We start from the raw sequence: 20227 nt of genomic DNA on the forward strand, positions 1-20227 counted from the left end.
ATACTGTCTGATCTTTCGATCTTTCAGTGTCGATATTTTTGCTTAGGTATGACGACAAGTTTATAGGCATGATATCAACTGGAATTCAGTATACTTTTGAGAATTATACTTTGGTTTCAGTAACCATTTTGAATCTCAGATGTTATTCTCAGTGTGTACATATATGATAATCATTTACATTTGATACTTAAGTTTGGAGAACACATTTATTTCGATAGTTTGTATGTTTGCGTCAAAAGTTGCGACATTTAACCTCCTAGTAGATTTTGTTTCAAAAAGGAGTCAAAGTAACTTATACGATTAATTGCTTTTAAACGATATGGTGACAATTACAAGCGTGCCGTCTTAATAACGAATAAACTGTATGAAGAAGGTTGTTTCAGCTAGACTAAGTGAGGTTTCGCAATATAAAACTATAAAACAACCTTGAAAGGTCGGTAAAGTGTAACTTTGTTCCCTTTCACTTGTCAGAAATTTTTACGATGCAGTCTCACTTTAACTCAGAATGGACCAGTTGCAGTTAATTTAATAATATTGTTTGTCATTGTTCTGTCTATGTTTGCAATCAAATCAAGATGGAATGGCACATATTTCCAGACATCTACGACCGAAAATAAAACGAATTTGTCAGATTAAGACAAACGGAAACAGAAAATGATGAATGTTTCCACACAAGGGAGCATTATCTTTTTTTTTCATTCCGGACAATTCACCATACAGACAGAGGGAGAGGGTGAGACAGAGACCTGTCGACAGAAGTACACTCTGTTAACAAGTTCATATGCTATAATCTTTTCCAGACGAATCTGTTCAACAACAACAAATATCTAAAATACATTTTAATTTCAAATTGTTGTTATTTTGTTCGTATCTATTAAACAACTGCAGTGATATATTTCAATAAGCTAATAATTATCTTTAAAATATTGTGTTATTGAAACAATTGTTCAGTACTTGCGTAACGTATTAACAAGCACAGAAGACTAACGTTTAACGACTGGTTTCTGACATACGTACTAATCTTTGGCTGCATTTTTTATATTTGTCGAATACTTCGGAATCTAAAATACTACATAAATTATCTTATACATTTGGTGATGAACGACAAAGGGTATTTATTACTATTTTAACATAGATTGATTTTATACTCGGAATTTCATTTAGGAATGCCACTTTTAAAATGACATTAATATATTATTAACAGAATATAGCAGACATTCCTATATATTTCAACAGTCTTGGTAAAGGGACAACTGTTATCTGTTGTAAGCTCATGGCAATTGTTGTATTACATGCGCAAGTCATGGCTTCATTCAGAGTCTTATAATATTCAAGAAGAGTAAAGAAGTTCGTCGGCTCATTGGAAAAACGAGCCAAACTTATGTAACGACTGCGCTTCCTCGTATGACATTCTATGCCATGCATGTACCTCCTAAGAAGCAGACATACCGGTCAGTGAGCTCATATTTAGAATTGGGAATAAATAGTTGATATTACATTTTTTGACAATGAAATTTACAAGCAGGTTGTTAAGGAGAAAAAGTAATGTAATAATATAGATGAAATAAATAATGAAACATAATATTACTATTTAGTATACCATGCCGACAGATATTCGAACTTTTGAAATTTTCCTATAATCTTCAAATGCAAAGATAAAACTAGAAGTTATATTTGAAATAAAAAGTTATATGTAGCTTTATATATGCTTATATGCTATGATTACCTCAAAAGAGGTAATTATAAAATAACAAAACATACATCTTCATTACAGATCCTACCCTATGTAACTTGTCTTTATGTTTCTTAAATGAAACTCGAACAGAATAAACAAAACGTTTAATGTCATTACATGTTACTTAAATGTGATTTACCAACTTTAACAAAACAAATATCCTACAAGTGATTGACTCGACATTTTGTGTTAAATGCTGGCTAACAAAACAGTTCTTACCTCATATTAAAAATAATATCTGTTTTGGGGAAATTTAAGAAAATGACACTTCTAATAAATCATGTTCGTTTTATGGCCAAAAGCAAGTGTTCCTTGAAAAATGTAATTGCAAAGTTATGTTCCATGAACGTTGTCATATTTTACATAATTTTTCTTTAATCAGCTTTCTCATATCAATTTATAGGTGGTTGTAAAAGTGTAATAAAGAAAACCCATCAATTCCAATTAACTTAACGATGTACCGTAATGAAGATGATGCTATACATCAAAATTTGTGGCGTTCACTGCGTAAAATATTAGGTAGTTTGTCACTTAAATGCAGGTATGCAAAAAGGTGCTTTGTCCGTTTTTCCCATGCATGTTAGCAAAACGATTTTTTGTTTAAAATGATTTTGAAACCAGTACATTTTATGAGAAGTAATAAAAATCTTAAATTTTAACAAAATAAAATATTTTAATGACATATTTGACCCGATTTCATATTTGGAAATATAAACAATTACTTCGTAGAACCTGAAAAAAGATATAATTATCTTGTTTATGTGCATAAACAATGTTGTGTGTTAGGTTTTAAGAAACTACTCATCTAATGCATGTATAGATGAATACAGTATAAATGTGTACTACCGGAAAAAGAACCTCACGGTTTTTAGCAAATGACTGCTATTCATTTCATTAACTCGCGAATATAACTTTACAAACACAGTTTAAATATTAAGCCACATTACGTTTATTTTATGAGGATTGTTTTAGCATTTAAAGTTAATGTATAAAAAAAACAAATTATTTTCGTGGAAGGTGAGCATTGAATATGTTTTAAGTTTGCATGAAACGAAGACTTATCCGGAATGCATTTATCATATTGATTTCTTCAGAAAGATACTTTTATTACGTTGTTGGCCTGCATATTTTATAAATGATTGATACACATACCAGTAACAAATCATTGAAAAGATGTGCATTTTGCATGTCCTTAAAGTTTCGTTTAGATTCAGTTTTCTATTAATTAATTTTCAGATTTAGCGGAAATAAAGAAAGCTTATTATATATAAGTATCTTACATTAGTAATTATGTGGTGGTATCCATAGTCAACTGGTAAATGTCGATGCATTCCCAGCTTTTAATGGTCGTGTAAAATGAACGCAGCAAAAGCAGATTTACTTGTTGCTAAGGCAGAGACTACGGTTTGTCAGTAACTTCACAAGTGAAAGTAATTAGTGTGATAGCCTACCCTTCCCTATAATGTTCAGCTGAAGTCTAGAGAACTGATATTTGTTTTCAAATACCAAAGTTCATTCTCACCATCATATATTATAACATGTTAAATAATGTATTCGTACTGTATACATTAGTTACTGTAGTAATTAACTAACTACATGTAATGACATGAAGACGAGGTGGCCGAGTGGTTAAGGCGATGGACTGCTAATCCATTGGGCTCTGCCCGCGTGGGTTCGAATCCCATCCTCGTCGACATTTTCTTTCATACATCTGCGAGAAATGTACATGAAAATGTAAAATATATCACTAATATACATATTACTTTTTTCTTCGGGGAGTACATCGCTTATCAAAATCTTCCACTTTCGAGTTGTTTGTTTTTGTTTATTGAGCGAAACAAAAACAGGATATACTTTTTGTATGTTTTTGTATATGTAATTTCTAGATAAATATTAAGTTTATAGACTTGTTAAAACCATTAAAACTTGCTTAAAATGTAGTTTGCTGATTTAATTTGATCTTACAATGCAGAGGTAACCCCATGTGAAGCGTTAAATGCACATACACGCATGAAAACATTTTATATTTACTTGCCAGGGATATTGGAACATGGGGTGCGTATTCGTATATCACACGAACATTGGCCTTTTCTTAAATGTTATCAATTGTTTTCATATTGGCTTTGTTATTTTGCCAATGACTGTCATACTGTCATAGAAGACAAAAACATCGCTGTAAATTTCATTAAGTTGCAATCCGGCACCAATCCACAAGAAAGTAAATGCTATGCCTGGTTCATCTTTTCAGGAGAGAGTGTCTCTTGATTCAAAACTGAAGGCCCGTTAACTAAATTCTCCGTGCAGGAAAACATGAATTCATCGACAGTCCTACAAAACAAATGATACCTATCAAATGGCAAATATCAAATAGTTAATTGAAATTATGTATATACAAACACTGACGTCTGTGGCTGAAAAGGAAGTCACAATCATTGCACACAATCTGTAATTGAAAAAGAACATAGAATGCAAGAAGATAGGAACCAAGCCCTTGGTAGTTGTGTTCGTGGAACGCAATAAGGACATACTTTGTTTAATCTGCAACTGTTTCAAAATCCATCATACGTTAAATAAAAACAGATATTAAATGACGACGTTAATCAATCCTGCAAGTCAAAAGATATCTTTCACTGTTTACTAAAATTAGGTTTCTTTTTGGGGGGTATAAGCCGATAAATGAAAACTCACTGAATTAATCTAAAATTCTCTTCAAGTGCATGTAGGTTTTGTAAGTTTTCAGTAACTGGTGCTTCATACAGACGTTCCAAGATTATTTTCCTTTATTACTGGTTACAGGTGTACGGTCATTGCATGAAGGAAACCTAAAATCTCATCTGAAAGACTAATGCAGGTTGATGGAGTGGGACTTGATCTCGTTAAAAAAGCTGATTGGATATAGAATATTTAAAATCATCTACAAAAGCCAGAGAAGAAAACAAGGAATACTTTAATTTTGGGCAAAAGTTGAAAATTCATTCTATATATTTCCATTAAAATTGAAAGGCAAACAGTCTGATGTAACTTTACAAAAATCACGCAATTATTTGACGTCAAACGCGAAACATTCGTGCATAATTCGTGAGAGTAGATAGAATGAAAATGTTTACAAATAATTTTGCTATTTCTAACTCAAGTTATCTATACCTCTTAACAAAAACACAATAATCATTATACAATGTAGAAGTAATTAATCAAAGATTACGAAAGAGAGTTACAGTATTTCAATTCAGTTGATTGATTTCGTGGAGATCAAGTTGATTTAATCTTGCGTTAAAACCACGACAAATTAATCACAACTTTTATTGTTGAAGTGGAATTTTGGATGAAGTCAGTTTATGGCGTAAAGACAGAGAAATTTCAATCTGATGATTTTTTTTCAGTTCAAAGCTCTTTAAAACAATCAGTTAGGATTTTAAAAAAGTGTAGTTTAGTTTTTTGTTTCTACATCTTTAAATGACAATCCAGGTTTACAAAGAGGTTCTATTTAATCATGTTAACTCTAAACTGGTAAATATTCTAACCTGACCTACGAATATCAAAATTACATGCTATATGTTAATCGTGTTTTATATATGTAAACCTACAATTAATGTATTTTTATATATTTTGTTTTTCACCTATTTTACCTAGTTTTTATTCTAACTTCTAGTAAACAGAACGATTGATTAAAAGCCGTTTATGGCAGTAGATTTGTGTCTATATTCGATTTTTACATTATGTTCAATAATCGGGCACATATGTGTTTAGTTGTTTATATTTCTGTTCGATTATCGCATACAAATAATCATTTTCGTATTACTTTTATTCGATGATAAAAAAATATATATTAAATTATGATTATCGCACAGGCTTTGTTTTTAACTGTTTATATGTCCAATAATCGAAAACACGTCTGTAAAGAATGAAAACAGAATTTATCTTACATCGAGCACATAAACATGATAAAGTAGCATGCATTAAATGTCTTCAATTATTGGACACACATTTAGAAGTTTGTACCAAATATATCTTCGATTATTGAACGCATATGTACAGTAATGTATCAATTATGTCTTCGATAATTGAACATTTAAATTGTTAAAAACAAAGTTTGTGGGATAATCAAAATTTTTATATTTTTGTTTTATCATCGAACAAACGTAACATAAAAAAAAATTATTTGTATGCGATAATCGAACAGAAAATCTACTGCCATAGCCGTTGACCGATAGAAGTATCCGAATGAATATCTTTGGCCCAATGCTCCCGTATGGCATTTTACAGATTGTATTGTCCGTCTGGTGTGCAGTGCTTACTCAGACAAATAAGCATAAAATATTAATATTTAATATGGTCTTGTACGAAATGATATATTTTTACACTGTTTCCCATCCAAAAAACAAAAAGATATTGAATTGCCAATGGGCTCGTCCAATATGTTGTTGTCTAAATATATCGAAGTATAGTACAGAAAAATTAAACTAGTAATAATAACATTTCATCAATCAATAGAATGGGATTACTTTCAGCTGTAGTTTGTTTTTCTCGTGCTCTTAAAACTAGTTAAAAAGTGAAATATATATTGATCAAATGACTTCACGTTTATTTATCGCCTAATTTGCAATGGTTCAAAGTTCATATGCGCAGGGATTAAATTAAAGCACAAAAAACAAGGAAGACTGAGTTCACTATCTCAACAGCTGGACTCTGATTTGTTTTTATTTCCGATCTAACATGTTCATTATAACGGGATGATAAAAATTATGCTGATATTCATTCATCAGAATAGTAATAATCCGGAAATCAGACAGCTATTTGACGTCATAATTGACGTCATAATGTTTTTTTTTCACATGTTAGCTCATCTACCGTTGTTTATTGCAGAATATACAAAGCTTGAATTTGTTCTTCAGCTGAAACTGAAAAATGGTTGTGTTGAACTTTAATAATTACTTATATTAGAATGTACAAATCCTTTTTACTACGTTTTAAGCTGAAACAAAAAAGAAATAAAGGAAAAGTTTACACTATTCTATCATAAAATTGTTGTCATGCTGTCATGTTTACTGGATGTTTTAACAGGACAACAAATGTGTTTTAACAAGAAGATCATGTGTCGTTACATGTTCATAAATGTGAAATACATGAAAATGATCATAAGCATTTCAGTCCTATCCTGCATATTGAAAAGTTTTAGGGCAAATGAATGTATATTGTAATGTACTCATTTAAATTAGCTTTTAATACGTTGTATGCGCGCTTGTTTCCTGTGAATAATATCTGCAGATGTCCTCGAGATACGTTAGTGTGCTCGCTCAAAAGGACTTAGGCACCAAACAATTCCTTTGTGTTGTGCATATTCATGTTAATTATAACACGAAATACATTCCTTTTCCTTGGAGTTATAATCCTGATATATCCAAAAAGAAATAGGAATGTGTAGACAGGTTGAGTCCTCTATTACCTTTATTATTTTCTTATTGATTGGAATTAGAGGATATTACATGAGTGTCTTTTCATACTAAATTTACTAAACAGTGAAATAAAATAATAAAATGCGAGGCTCAGCCGAGCATTTTATCAATTTTATTCAACGAGTTTAATACATTCAATGTGGACAGTCACAAATGTAATATTCTTTTTATCACAGGTTACTTTTCCTGTCGAAACATCAAAAATTCTATTTTCTTTCACTATATAAACGAGTCAATTTGACCAACATCTCCTATTCTATATAATCGGCGTCGACGTCAAAGCTTTATTACACTAGTGTATTATATACAATTATTGCCTTTTGGTGAGGTCGATATGTGGATTTTTCGACCTGATAAAAGCGATATCGACTGAGGGCAAACCTTAAAGGTAACAATTGTTTTATTATTAAATCAAGCCTACTTAAATAAGTATTGAAATTAAATACTGTGTAACACATATCTGCAGCCTTTGGTCATTCTTCGCACTAAATTGTGTACGACGTCGCATTGTTTTGACGTCAAACCGTGATGACGTCACAGCTGGAGGTCAGCTCCGCCTTCGAGTCAGTACGGCTTTTTATCATTGATCATGTGACACATCTAGACCAATGGAAAGAAATAGATACGTAGATTTAATAATAATCAATTTTATTCAATAATGTACGATAAATAATACTAGATAATTTCAAATTGTCAAAAATATCATTACTCCAAGTTTTTGGTAGTGTCGCCTATCATAACCTTATGTCGTATCAGAGTCAAAGTAGGGTGTTCAATTCCTTTTTATAGTACTGTGTATACACGAAATAAATTCGTTTAATTTCAGTACATAAATTATTCAATCAGTTGAATAAAACGTTCAACTGGTTAAAAACTTCAATACCGAAACTAACTATATTTGGCATCCTTTGCAAAAAGTATTCAGAACGAGTTTAATGTCTGGCATGCCATTCAAATTAACTTTCTTCTTAACATCTAGTAGTATGTTGTACCAGTTTTTAATTTCTGATGGTATATGCATATCAAACTCTCTTAAATTAATAAAAAGTATTTCTTTTCATCAAAACTGTCAAGCAAATACCAGTTGTTTATTCAACAGTTTCGACAAAATGTATACATTGAAGAGTGGTGGAAAAATAAAATATAAAATTAGTATAATTGCTTTTAACATTGAGTTAACACAATCATGCCTAAATTTCACGGATTGTTTTCAAATATGAACGAAGCGGCTCTAGTACTTTTCTACAACGAGAGTCAAACACACTTTTGAAAACGTAGACTCATTCATTGTTATGGCTAATAATTGAATTTGTAATTTTAAGGGTATACGGCCTTGCTCCGGAGACAATAGAATATCCTAGGTAATTGTTAAGACTTTAAGAAAACCTGATGAATTAGTAAATATATACAAAGCACAAAAACGAATAAAGTGATTGCGAAGTATATATTGTACAGAATTGATCCCTACACCTCATTGCAACGCTATAGTTTTTGGGCTGCTGCAGTATTTTATTTTTTTTTTTTGGCGTTGCCGAGGGCAAAATCCTTTACAGCTTCGTCCTTCAATGGTTTGCCGTACAGGGTAATTCACTTAAATGAACGTTTTTATTTTTCCATTTATGTTCTCAAAAGTTGTAGTTCTATGTAAAACAATACTTATCTTCGGCAAAATTGCCTTCTAATCATTGCAGAGATACAAGAAATGTGTCAGATTCCATAACCTTACTGGAAGGTTGTCTCTCAATGTGCCATTAAGTTATTAAATTGAAACGATCGGTTTGTTGAAACGATGCATTAACATTATATACTGTTATTGGGAATGACAATTTATAAGTAGTATTACTGATGGATGTGAGATATTGTAATAGACCTTTATCACGGACACGGACAATGTAGACGTACCATGTACTATGGTCAAAATCTAGGGGATTTCTCAAAACATAGAAATCGGAAAACATAACCGGAGAGATGCGTTTACTTTCTAAGACACCAAAGTCAAATGCTTTTGCCTAATTATCAAGACACAGCATATTTTTATAATTCTTGACAGTGTTATACTCTGCTGTGAATAAATCTTGTCTGTGTAAGGAGAACACAGACGAACACATATATCTACATCTTACGAAAATTACCAGATTCAGTTTAATAAAACGTCTCTTCCTTTAATTTTACTTGTTGTCTGCCATTTGATAAAATATTCTTTCAGATCTTATTTTGTAAATTTACGGCATTTAATTTGTCAGTGTGACAACAATCAACCCAATCAGTAAAACAAATTTTGAACGGTTGATCTTTTTCATCTTAGCGGCCGAAAATACTTTCTTAAGGTGGGTCCTGATATACATTAGCAATACACCAAGTTTGGTGACAATAATCATGTCTCAATCAGAACTAAATTCATTTACCAGTAGCTGTTCTTTTTTGTTTGTTTAGGTACAATAAATTTGACTTCAATTCAAATAGCCCACAGCTATGCCTCTACATAATAACCAAGTTTGGTCAAACTATGCCAATCAAATTAGTATAGTAATTCGGAGAACAATGATTATCTTTTAGAAACAGAAACCTTGACCTAAGCAACCTGAAATGAATCTTAAGCTGGAGTTTTTATAAGCATGTAATATCCAAAGTTTAACATCAATCCTTTGTCTCTATTTTAAGTATCAAAAAAGTTTAAATTAGCAGCAGCTGCCAATATAGCCAAGCCTTTTATTTTTATATACTTCCTATCAATAAAGTTTTACCGTAATATCTCATTTTTATTTACAGTTATTTGGCTCAATCAATTTAAGCGAATAAGGAGGGTTATATTGTTATCACACCGGCGTCGGTGCCGATGTGGGCAAACGTCGGCCACCCTCTAAACTTCACAATCAAACTACCCCTAAGATTATCAAATCTCATATTTTGTAATAATGTTGGTTAGATATTTTTATATCATACTCCTCGATACCTTCTTAATCAGAAAGCATTACTTAAGGATTGATTTTATAAGGGGATAATTATTTCATATGCTTCAACACTTAACGCCTAAACAAGTGGCATTGGCATCTCAAAAATGTATATAGGCAAGTCAAAACAATACAATCAGTAAACTACATAATAATGAAGTATCTTTCCTCCTTCCCAAAGTATTTCGGTACTATTTCAACTTTTGTTTAAGTTAGACAGTAATCTCTGCAAATTGCGCTACATATATGTAAATTATAAACTAAAATCATTTATGATTGGAACCAATTGCCCGTTTAACAGAAATTCTGTTCCATATTGTTACAAAAAGCAGACGTTTTTACAACTTAGCTCCACCTCGGAAGTATCATTAGCTCTTTTTTCCACTCACCTAATTTGCCACCGAAAACAGGTGGAGCCAGTTTTTACAGACCGTGTTACAGCTCATTTTGTTTCTTAGTATTTATTTTTCCTCCAACACACTGATCACCAAAACATGAGACATTTGAATAAATGTTTTTTTTATTCTTCCAAACACCTAGACCCAAAACCCCTCCCCCTCCCCAGTCTCCCATCCCCGATAGGCTTCTACACCGATCCTCAGTTATTCATGGTGATTTCTATTCATATTCCTTTCTTTTTCAATTCTTGGTGTTTCATTCTTATTGTTTCAGTACAGCCTACCTTTCCCACACAATAACAAATAGGCGAAAGATCTGTATTTTGTCTACCAAATTGATTTCTTTCTGTAAGTCTTTAAAATATGCTATTTAACTGGGCTAAACCTTTATCTTACTATGCGCTTTTATTTGTTATCATACATATTCTTAATACAACAAGTTCCTAAAACATGTTTGAGAAAACCCCCTAGATTTGAACGGAGTACTGAGTACGTTTACATTTACATTCCCATGTCCGTGTCCGTGATAAAGGTCTAATTGTATCATAAGTACATGGTAGGCCCTATGGACTAAAGTCAGTTAGTTGATTTAAAGAGTGTCTCTATGTGGCATTGAGCTTTACTAAATGGTCCCGGTTATAATGCTCCGACTGATCATGGATGTTACTAACTTTCGTTTCATAGACCCACATTTCACGGTACCAGATATTTTTATGAAATCTTGAATATAGATAGAAAACAGTATGTGGAATATGCATATTATTTGATTTTGTCCCTGCATACGTTTATTCTTCCGCCAGTCTGTCCAGTAATAAAAGTCAAATCTTGAAATATTTTCAAATTAAAAGACATATTTTCATGAAGTTTGGCTTACAGATGGTAAGTTTATTGTAGAATATGTAGATTTTTCAATAAAGTTTCAATTTAAAAGATGTGGTTCCTGTTAATTTTCCGTTCCAGTCGGGGACTCCCTTTATTGCATGGCAATTGTCTACTTTTGTTTTTAGTTTGTTTTTGCGTTCGCGCAGAATCACAATTTGATTTTGTAAAGAATTGGTGCCACGTAGGATATCTATTTCCTTTAGCCGTATGAGTGCATGTTTTGCATAAAACGTTTAAATGATTTATAACAAATAATTTGCCTATATTGTTTGGTCTGTGCTTTTGTTTCTATTTCATATTAAAGCTTACGATAGCTGTTGAAAATTCTTATGGGTAAGTAAAGCATTAGCACATATATCATCTTAAAACTACTGCCTGCATTTGTTAGACGTTTAATTGACAACAGTGTGATTGCTTATATCTACTTCCTGTTCACAACTGTCTGACCTCCTCAATGTTGTGAGTGTTTGCGTCTAACACCATTTATACGAAATTACTTACTTTGCTGCCTTGAAGCAGTCACTTCCCAAAATAAGAATCAGTGTTCACGTGTTTTGGGTGCACGTGTAAAATTTCCACTTTCCAAAATATTTCTTTATATAATGCTTTATATGTCTTGCATTTCTTCAACAGGGATTTTCACAAAATATATTCATATACAGGGATTCTTGTATTAGGATGTTGCTACTTATCGTTGCGAATTTTAAATACTGTCACCAGACAGTAGAGAAGCGGTAATACATTCTTTTACATTTTAAGATATTGTTAGACGAAGAACTTTATCTAAACTTTGGCCAGGAATTTCTCGGCAGATCATTTCCCTCACAGTTTTTCTTTTATTTTTGTTTGAATCTGATGTATGCATACGCGATATCAAAATCAAAGTATCACGTAAAGTATTTGTCTTGCTTGGACCACAGAATTTGACAAAGCGATACTCATCTATATATGGAAAGTCTTAATGTTGATGGTAAAGTGATGTTTTAAACATTCTATTAATATTTCCACTAAATAAAGCTGTTTGTAGTAATTGATTAATGCTAAATACAACAAGCATTTGTCTTACATCAGAAATGCCACTCTTCTCAGCGATTTAGATATCAGTAGTATTAAAAACATGTGCAATCCGTTTATGCAGCAAATGTAATCATTGTAACTTCTTGTGAGAAACTGCAAATACTGTGATATAATATTTGTGAGGAGCCTACTTTCGTGGATTTAGTGGTTGCATCAACCTATTAATTTCAAATTAGATGCCAAATGAATAAATAAATTTCTTATTCATTTTTATCTTCAAGACCTTAAATCCGAAAATTCATGTACCCACGAAATAACCACATTGACCAGAAGATGGTTGAGATCTGTTTAGAGCAAACAACTTGAGACCTTCTTCTGATGAAACCAGTGCGTTTATTAATGATTTTAAGTAAACGTTATTAATTACCACAAAAAGCAAAATAAAGAGAAAACATAATTCGTGCAGTGTTATCGTACAAAAGAGAGGCAAATTGAAAGGTCTACTGCTACATATGACTGTTCATAGCACAAGCATGACCTCTGTTAAATGGTTAACAAGAGGGTCATGATAACCCTGGATCGCTCACCTGAGTAATATGAGCTACATGTTTCAAATGTTAAACTGACGCTAAAATATTAAGAAGGTAGGTCAGTAGGTCGTCACTGAAAGTCAGTTTTAAGATCGGCGTGCAAAACTGATTATGTCATCCAAATTTCAAGGATGGATCTTAAAAAACAAGAAAGTAGGTCAGTAGGTCAAATTCATGGTCACTGAAAGTCAGTTTTAAGATTGGTGTGCTAAACTGTACATGTCATAATAATTTCAAGGTTTTATATTACAAAACAAGAAAGTAGGTCAGTAGGTCACATTCATGGTCACTGAAAGTCAGTTTTAAGATTGGTGTGCTAGACTGTACATGTCATCCAAATTTTCAGGCTCTATCTTAAAAACAAGAATGTAGATCAGTAGGTCTAGGTTATAGACAAGCGATCCCTAATCGCATGGGCCTTTTTTCACCCCAGGGACATAATTTGAACAATTTTGGTAGAGAAACACTGGGAAAGGCAACGTACCACATATCAAAAGCCTAGGCCTTGCAGTTTCAGGCGGGAAGATTTTTAAAGTTTTTTTCCTATATAAGTCTATGTACAATTTGAGACCCCCGAGGCAGGGCCTCTTTTCACCCCAGAGGCATAATTTATACAATTTTGGTAGAGGACCATAAGGCAATGCAAAGTACCAAATATCAAAAGCAAAGGCCTTGCAGGTTCAGACAAGAAGATTAAAAAAGAAATTCCTGGATAAGTCTATGTAAAACTTGAGACTCCCCCCTCCCCGTGGCAGGGCCTGTTTTTAACCCCAGGGACATAATTCGAAAAATGTTGGTAGAGGACCACAAGGCAATGTTACATACAAAATATCAAAGGCCTAGGTCTTGTGGTTTTAGACAAGAAGATTTTTAAAGTTTTTTCCTATATAATAAGTCTATGTAAAACATGCGACTCTCCCCTCCCTCCCCCCCCCCCCCCCTCCCACCGGGGCTGGGCCTCTTTTCACCCCAGGTTGAACAACCTTGATAGAGGACTATAAGATGATGTCACATGCCAAATATCAAGGCTCTACGCCTTGAGGTTTTGGACAAGAAAATTTTAAAAATTTTCCTTTCGGTTGCCATGGCAACCATGAGTTCTGAATGGAATTCAATTATTTGAACAGTTCTGAAAAGGAGCCATTCAAGGACCATTCCTGTGAAGTTTGATGTAATTCTGCCGAGTGGTTTTCTAGGAGAAGATTTTTATAGAAACTATTGACGGACGGACGACGCACGGAGCACGATGGACGACTGACACTGAGCGGTCACAAAAGCTCATCATAAGCCTTTGGCACAGGTGAGTTATAAAAGTAACATTTGAATATAAAGGTTTTTGGTAGCTAGTATCATGACTCTAAGATATATTTATGCGACATAAATGTATCGCTAATCAGTTATTTCAGTTATTAATCCTAAGATTTTATGTTGGGCTTAACGTCACCCCGACACAATTATAGATCATATGGCGACTTTTCAGCTTTGATGGAGGAAGATCCTCGGTGCCCCTCCGTGCATTGTTTCATCACGGGCGGGGACCAGGGAAGAACTATCGACTCCCCCCCCACCCACCCCCAAGCCAGCTGGATGGCTTCCTCACATAAAGAATTCTATGCCCCTAGCGAGGGTCGATCCAACATCGGTGATGGGCAAGTGATTTGAAGTCAGCGACCTTACCCACTCCGGCATGGAGGCCTCACTAATCCTAAGAGCTTATTTTAGCATTAGTTATTGGCAAGAAAACAATCATTCCTGTTTACCATTAATAAATGTAGAGTTTTCTAGAAAAGCTAATTCAAAAGCATGTGCTACTGATAGAAAAGGCGAAGACTTTTCAGGAGCTTTAGTAGATACCGATTTTGAAACGGTTCGAAAATTATCAATCACACTTCCTGTTGTTTACGTTCCAAACAATCACTGCTGCTCTTTAATTATTTATCATGAAGAATATAATTTTTAGACACTTTTTGATATGTACAATGTATTTTTGTTACGTTGTTTTATTATAAAATTTTCTATATCATCAAGATGTAGTAGATATTTAGAAAAGAATGAATACTGATTGTTACAAAAACAGTTTAACACTTCGTGATTTAATTATTATGCCTATTTTCTGACTGATCTTGCTTTAAAACGATCAGCAGATGTGAAGTGATATAACTCTTCCAGACGGAATATTGAGAGCCCATCCAAAACTGTCAGAGGGCATTACAAATGATAAACTATATCTGTCTTAGATAGCGACGACAGGTCTGTCTGTCTCTGTGACTTTCTCACATCCTCACTAACTCCGGTTTGTTTATAGGAGCATGCCCAATATCATACAAACAATGCATTATCCCATGTGTGGAAATATCAATCAGCAATGTCTGGTAAGTTATGATTAATTTTGTTTCAATCTGGCATATTTGTTTTGCTCTAGACAGACGAGTTTTAATTATGTTTAATAACGTCTATAGATGTCTAAACTTATGGACCATTCTTATTGCTTTGATTGCAAAATTTGACAAAACAATATTAAATCGATTGCAACTGATCCTTTACAGTTTTGAATATCGAAGCATGGCATGCTTCTCCGACAGACGAAAACTGTTGACAGAGGGCGAAGAAATAAATATGAAAATTAAATTCATTTTCAAAGTTGTCAATTGAAGTGTATATATGAATATAATTTGCTAACATTTTGTTGGATTATAGTATTACCGCTGTTAATAAACGCATATACACGCATTCTTAATGTCTATTTGAAATGCGCTGTCAGTCGTCTATTAGTGTAGGCTATAATACCAATGAATGATATACGTTAAATACCATTTATACGAGTAAATAAATTAATAAATTAATACTTGAAATTTCTGACACAAACAGACATAATATTCATATTATGTACTTGTTATCAAAGGTATCAAACTGATTATAATTATATCAGTCTACATAGAACTAGATCTGAGACTCCAAATGCAATCCTGGAACGTGTCAGACGGTCTGATAAAACCGGCTCCATCTGAAGTTTTGAAAGAAAGGTTGATATTACATTCCATAACAGCCATCCGCTATTTCAATATTGGCAAATTCATACTTTTAAACTGGATGCAAACTTTCACAAAGGGAAACTAAGACTGTTTGGAAAACATCATTCCAAGTGGATATAAACATAAAATTGACTTGTTACCACAAAAAGAATATAGCAGTATCTAAACATTTCTTGTTTTCTTTAGTTGAAGATTTTATTGTACGATTTTAGAGAAATAAACTATTGAATAAATAATATTGAATTACATAATAATTTCTTCATTGTGATTGAATAAATTATTCTGTCGGAAGGAATTGCCAAACAGTATTCTTACTAATATAGACAGATTCGGATCTAGCATGCACATTTACATGGGCTTTAATCAATGTTTCATAGAGAATAATTTATGAGATACGAATATAGTACATTTTCAGACAACCGATACTACTGATTACGTTACATAATCCCTTGGACATGATTACCTTTCAGTAATATAAGATTCTGAAACATTAATTTCATCTAGTCACGTACTGCTTCTACTCTTTCAAGTACACCTGTACCAAAGACTGTTTGCATAACAAAATGTCTCCTCGATCTGGGTGACATATTGTCTGCAGAAGAATTTGAAATATTATACCTGCTACCATATTCCGTAGTGTACATTAAAACATACACCAAGGGCGTCACTTAATTGCAAAGCGTAGGTGTTGTCTGTATAATGTTGTGATTGAAGCAGAAGTGCATTAGTATCTCTAGATACATTGAATCAGATTATAATCAAACCTTGATTCATCGGCGTCTGCATTTAATGTAATATTACTTTTTTAGTAATTTATTATGGTCCCCAATGATATTGTACTTTTTCACATGTGGCCTATATTTGAATAGTAATAGGACCTGAAACCAGATGATGAGCAATGACAGTTGATATTTAATAAATGTTCACCAAATGACACATTTACGGCCCATACATTAAACATTATATCCAAAGTTTCCTATTTCCAGGTCGACTTCTGGCATAATAAAGTTGTTTTTATCTTTGATATTCTATCGAACGTTTTCATTATTAAGCAATTCTAATTTTCAATATCAGCTCGTTTTGAATACCACTAATCATTAATTTAAGGTATCTGTAAACATTTTGTTGCTATAAAGACAAACGACAAGGCTGAATATTCTATGGCAAAGCCATGCACGGACAAAGACAAAGCACACATATGAGGACAAAACGAACAAATAAAGGAAAACAGTGGGGCACTGCCTTAGAATGGGCAGTAGTTAAACTACCGCTGGGGAACTTAAACCTTTCTATGGTTCAACTGACCACACTCTTACCCAATCTTTTAATTACACTTTTAACTGTTACATGTAGCAGGCTCTACACGTGCGTTGTTCAGTTCATTAACTCTTACCCTGCTGTATTTCTATAATGGACTGGTCCATCATTCAATTTGGACCGTACCATTTATTATTCAAAGGGGTTTGCACTGAAAATTTACTGACTGAATAGCGAACAGTGCAGACCATGATCAGACTGCACGGATGTGCAGGCTGATCTTGGTCTGCACTGGTCGCAACGGCAGAATAACTCGCCGCCAGCAGGCTAAAGGTTAACTTTACTTGCCTCAGTTGAAAAACCATTGATCCTATGTTCATGTATTACCAAAATCCAGTTAGATTGCTTACCTATTCCTTCGAATGAAAAGATCAGGACTTTTTAACTAATTCCTTACCTTGTTTATTCTAATTGCATTTATGTGATAGGTACTGAACGATTTATTACATTGGCCCTATTTCCAAACTGTTTTTGTTCATAACAGTTTGTATGCCGTGTGAATTGGTATATGTTTGATTAAGCACCATTTCTTTATCAAGAATCTACTTGATAACGTTTTCTAATGTAATATATCAGTTGATCTAACGATAAAAGCTGAGACCGGATGCAAATTGGTTTGGAGTGTGGCTTCTGTTTCTGTTGACTTTGCTAGATGCTTCTTGAAATGTTTCAAATATTTCTGAATTGATAAGTGAACTGAAAAAGTTAATTGTCTACCCTTGAAAGTCGAAAAATACTGAAAAACCTATTTTTAAGGGCAGATAATTCAAGATCAAGCACCGTCACCAATAATTTTTGATATATATTTCCGTTTTAAACTTGATTTTCAGTCTGTAAACAAAGAAATTCTGTCTCTATGAAAATGTTTGCTTATATACATATAGAAAACTGTCAGATGTGTCTTTAAAGTGAAATATTAGGTACTTTTTGGTTGAATCTGTACGTTTCATTTCTGCTATTTTCTGTTTTGGTTTTAGGTTGGGGGAGGAAGACCCTAGGTGCCCCTCCGTGCACTATTTCATTACGGGCGCGCACCTGGGTAGAACCACCGACCTTCCGTAAGCCAGCTGGATGGCTTCCTCACATGAAGAATTCAACGCCCCAATCTAGCATAAGTGAATTTATTTTTAAATATGTAGTTTTTACCTCTCGAAATGGAGGTATTCGAAGAATTTATAAGCTAAACACTTGAGAATTCTAAGAAATCAGAAAATAATTCGAAGTAAAATTCGCCACGGACAGGTATATTCTGGCTCAACACAAAGTTTCATCAAGACATGAAAAAGGACGTTTCAACGAAGCTTAAAAATATGCTTAACTCACAAATATGCATTTGTGTACGTGTAGTTTAGGAAAATGCATAATGTTTTTGAACAATATGATGAACGTATCCTTTTTGATAAATTTTTATAGCTACATGTGATTTCAGTATGTTACATTTCATTCAGAGGTTATGTCATGAAAACAGGGTACTAAAGAGCCAATATACAAAAATAGCATTTCTAAATTGATTAGTGTCCTGAAACCGGTGTTTTACTCAATTTTATCTAACCAATTAGCTGCAATTGCCACACGATCAAACTATTAGAGTTTGTGATACAAAGCTGATATTTTTCAAATTTTGATTGATTTTAGGATTTTACCCAAAATGATGTCAACAAATTCACATTTTGTTCTAATTTTCAAATTTGCAAAACATTGACAAAAAGAAGCATGACATTGAGAGTTCGACATATTTCCGTGTAAACTAATACTACGTAATTCGTAAGAAGCTTGCACTCTTTGATTTCCGCTTTAGGAACGGTATTCCTCGTATATTCAAACGTTCTTTTAATAGTTCACTGTGTCTGTGGACTGTTTTCGTGAATAATTCCTTATAGAAACATGTTTTCCATAAAGCCTTTAAGTTATTACTCCATATTGACAAGATGACAACAATTTATTTAGGGCCATGATTATGAAAGCGTTATACTCATGATGCTGTCCTGTTAGTTTTCATTTGTTTAGCAACATATTAAAGGTGTCTCTTTCTAGCCTGTCCTATGCTCTTTCCAACGACACATTTTACATTAACATGCACACTTGCATTCGTGGCCCATATCATTAATAATAGTAATAAAAGTAACAGAACATTCAACTTCGCTATTTTATAACTGCTAGTTAGTGTTTCCGTTGTATTTCCCTGGGAAATATTTGAATGTACACTGATTTTAACAATTTTCACTACTTCAATATTGAAACAAATATATTTGACCACATAAAAGCAGAATTTTATTTCCGTAACGAAAGAAACGTTAAAAAGATGTCCTTTGTCTCGATAGTAAACGGCTTAGCGTTCTTTTTACAGTTTAAAGTTCTCAGTTGTCTTAAAACTTGAAAGTAAGTTAAGTTTCAGTCGAAACAAGGCATTGCACTATGAACTAAATCAACTGCCCGACATTTTCCTATTTTTAAGTTACTTAATAAACTTACAGCACAATTCATCCATAAATATTGCAGTTATTATTGCATATAGTTGATTATCAGGGCACGAAATAATGCAGATAAACTTCATTTCAAGTAATTGATTTCCGTGCGAGGAAGCTAAATGTTATAAACAAAACATTCTAATCGTATTCTCTATGTCTCTATGGCTTTTAATGTAATTAAGTGTTTCAGTTTCAACGTAATTATCCTGATAATATAAGCCTAATAAACAACAGGTTCAGAGAAACCTATTCACAAAAAGCAAAAAAAAAAAAAAAAAAAAAAAAAACATGCGCAAAATTACTTATAAGAAATAAGTGGGAAAAGGACTAGTTTTGAACTAAATAATTGAACAAAATTATTTCAAACACAGATATCTGTAAAGA

At 33.0% G+C, this 20227-nt stretch overlaps 1 non-coding gene across 1 annotated transcript; it reads left to right on the forward strand.

Annotated features, from left to right (window-relative positions):
* The first annotated feature begins 3346 nt into the window (after positions 1-3346).
* Trnas-gcu (transfer RNA serine (anticodon GCU)) lies at positions 3347-3428 on the forward strand. The gene has a single exon. It is a non-coding gene; the product is annotated as a tRNA-Ser (tRNA).
* The last annotated feature ends 16799 nt before the right edge of the window (positions 3429-20227 follow it).

Source organism: Mercenaria mercenaria, chromosome 1 (genome assembly GCF_021730395.1).
Source record: "Mercenaria mercenaria strain notata chromosome 1, MADL_Memer_1, whole genome shotgun sequence".
Lineage (NCBI taxonomy): Eukaryota > Metazoa > Mollusca > Bivalvia > Venerida > Veneridae > Mercenaria > Mercenaria mercenaria.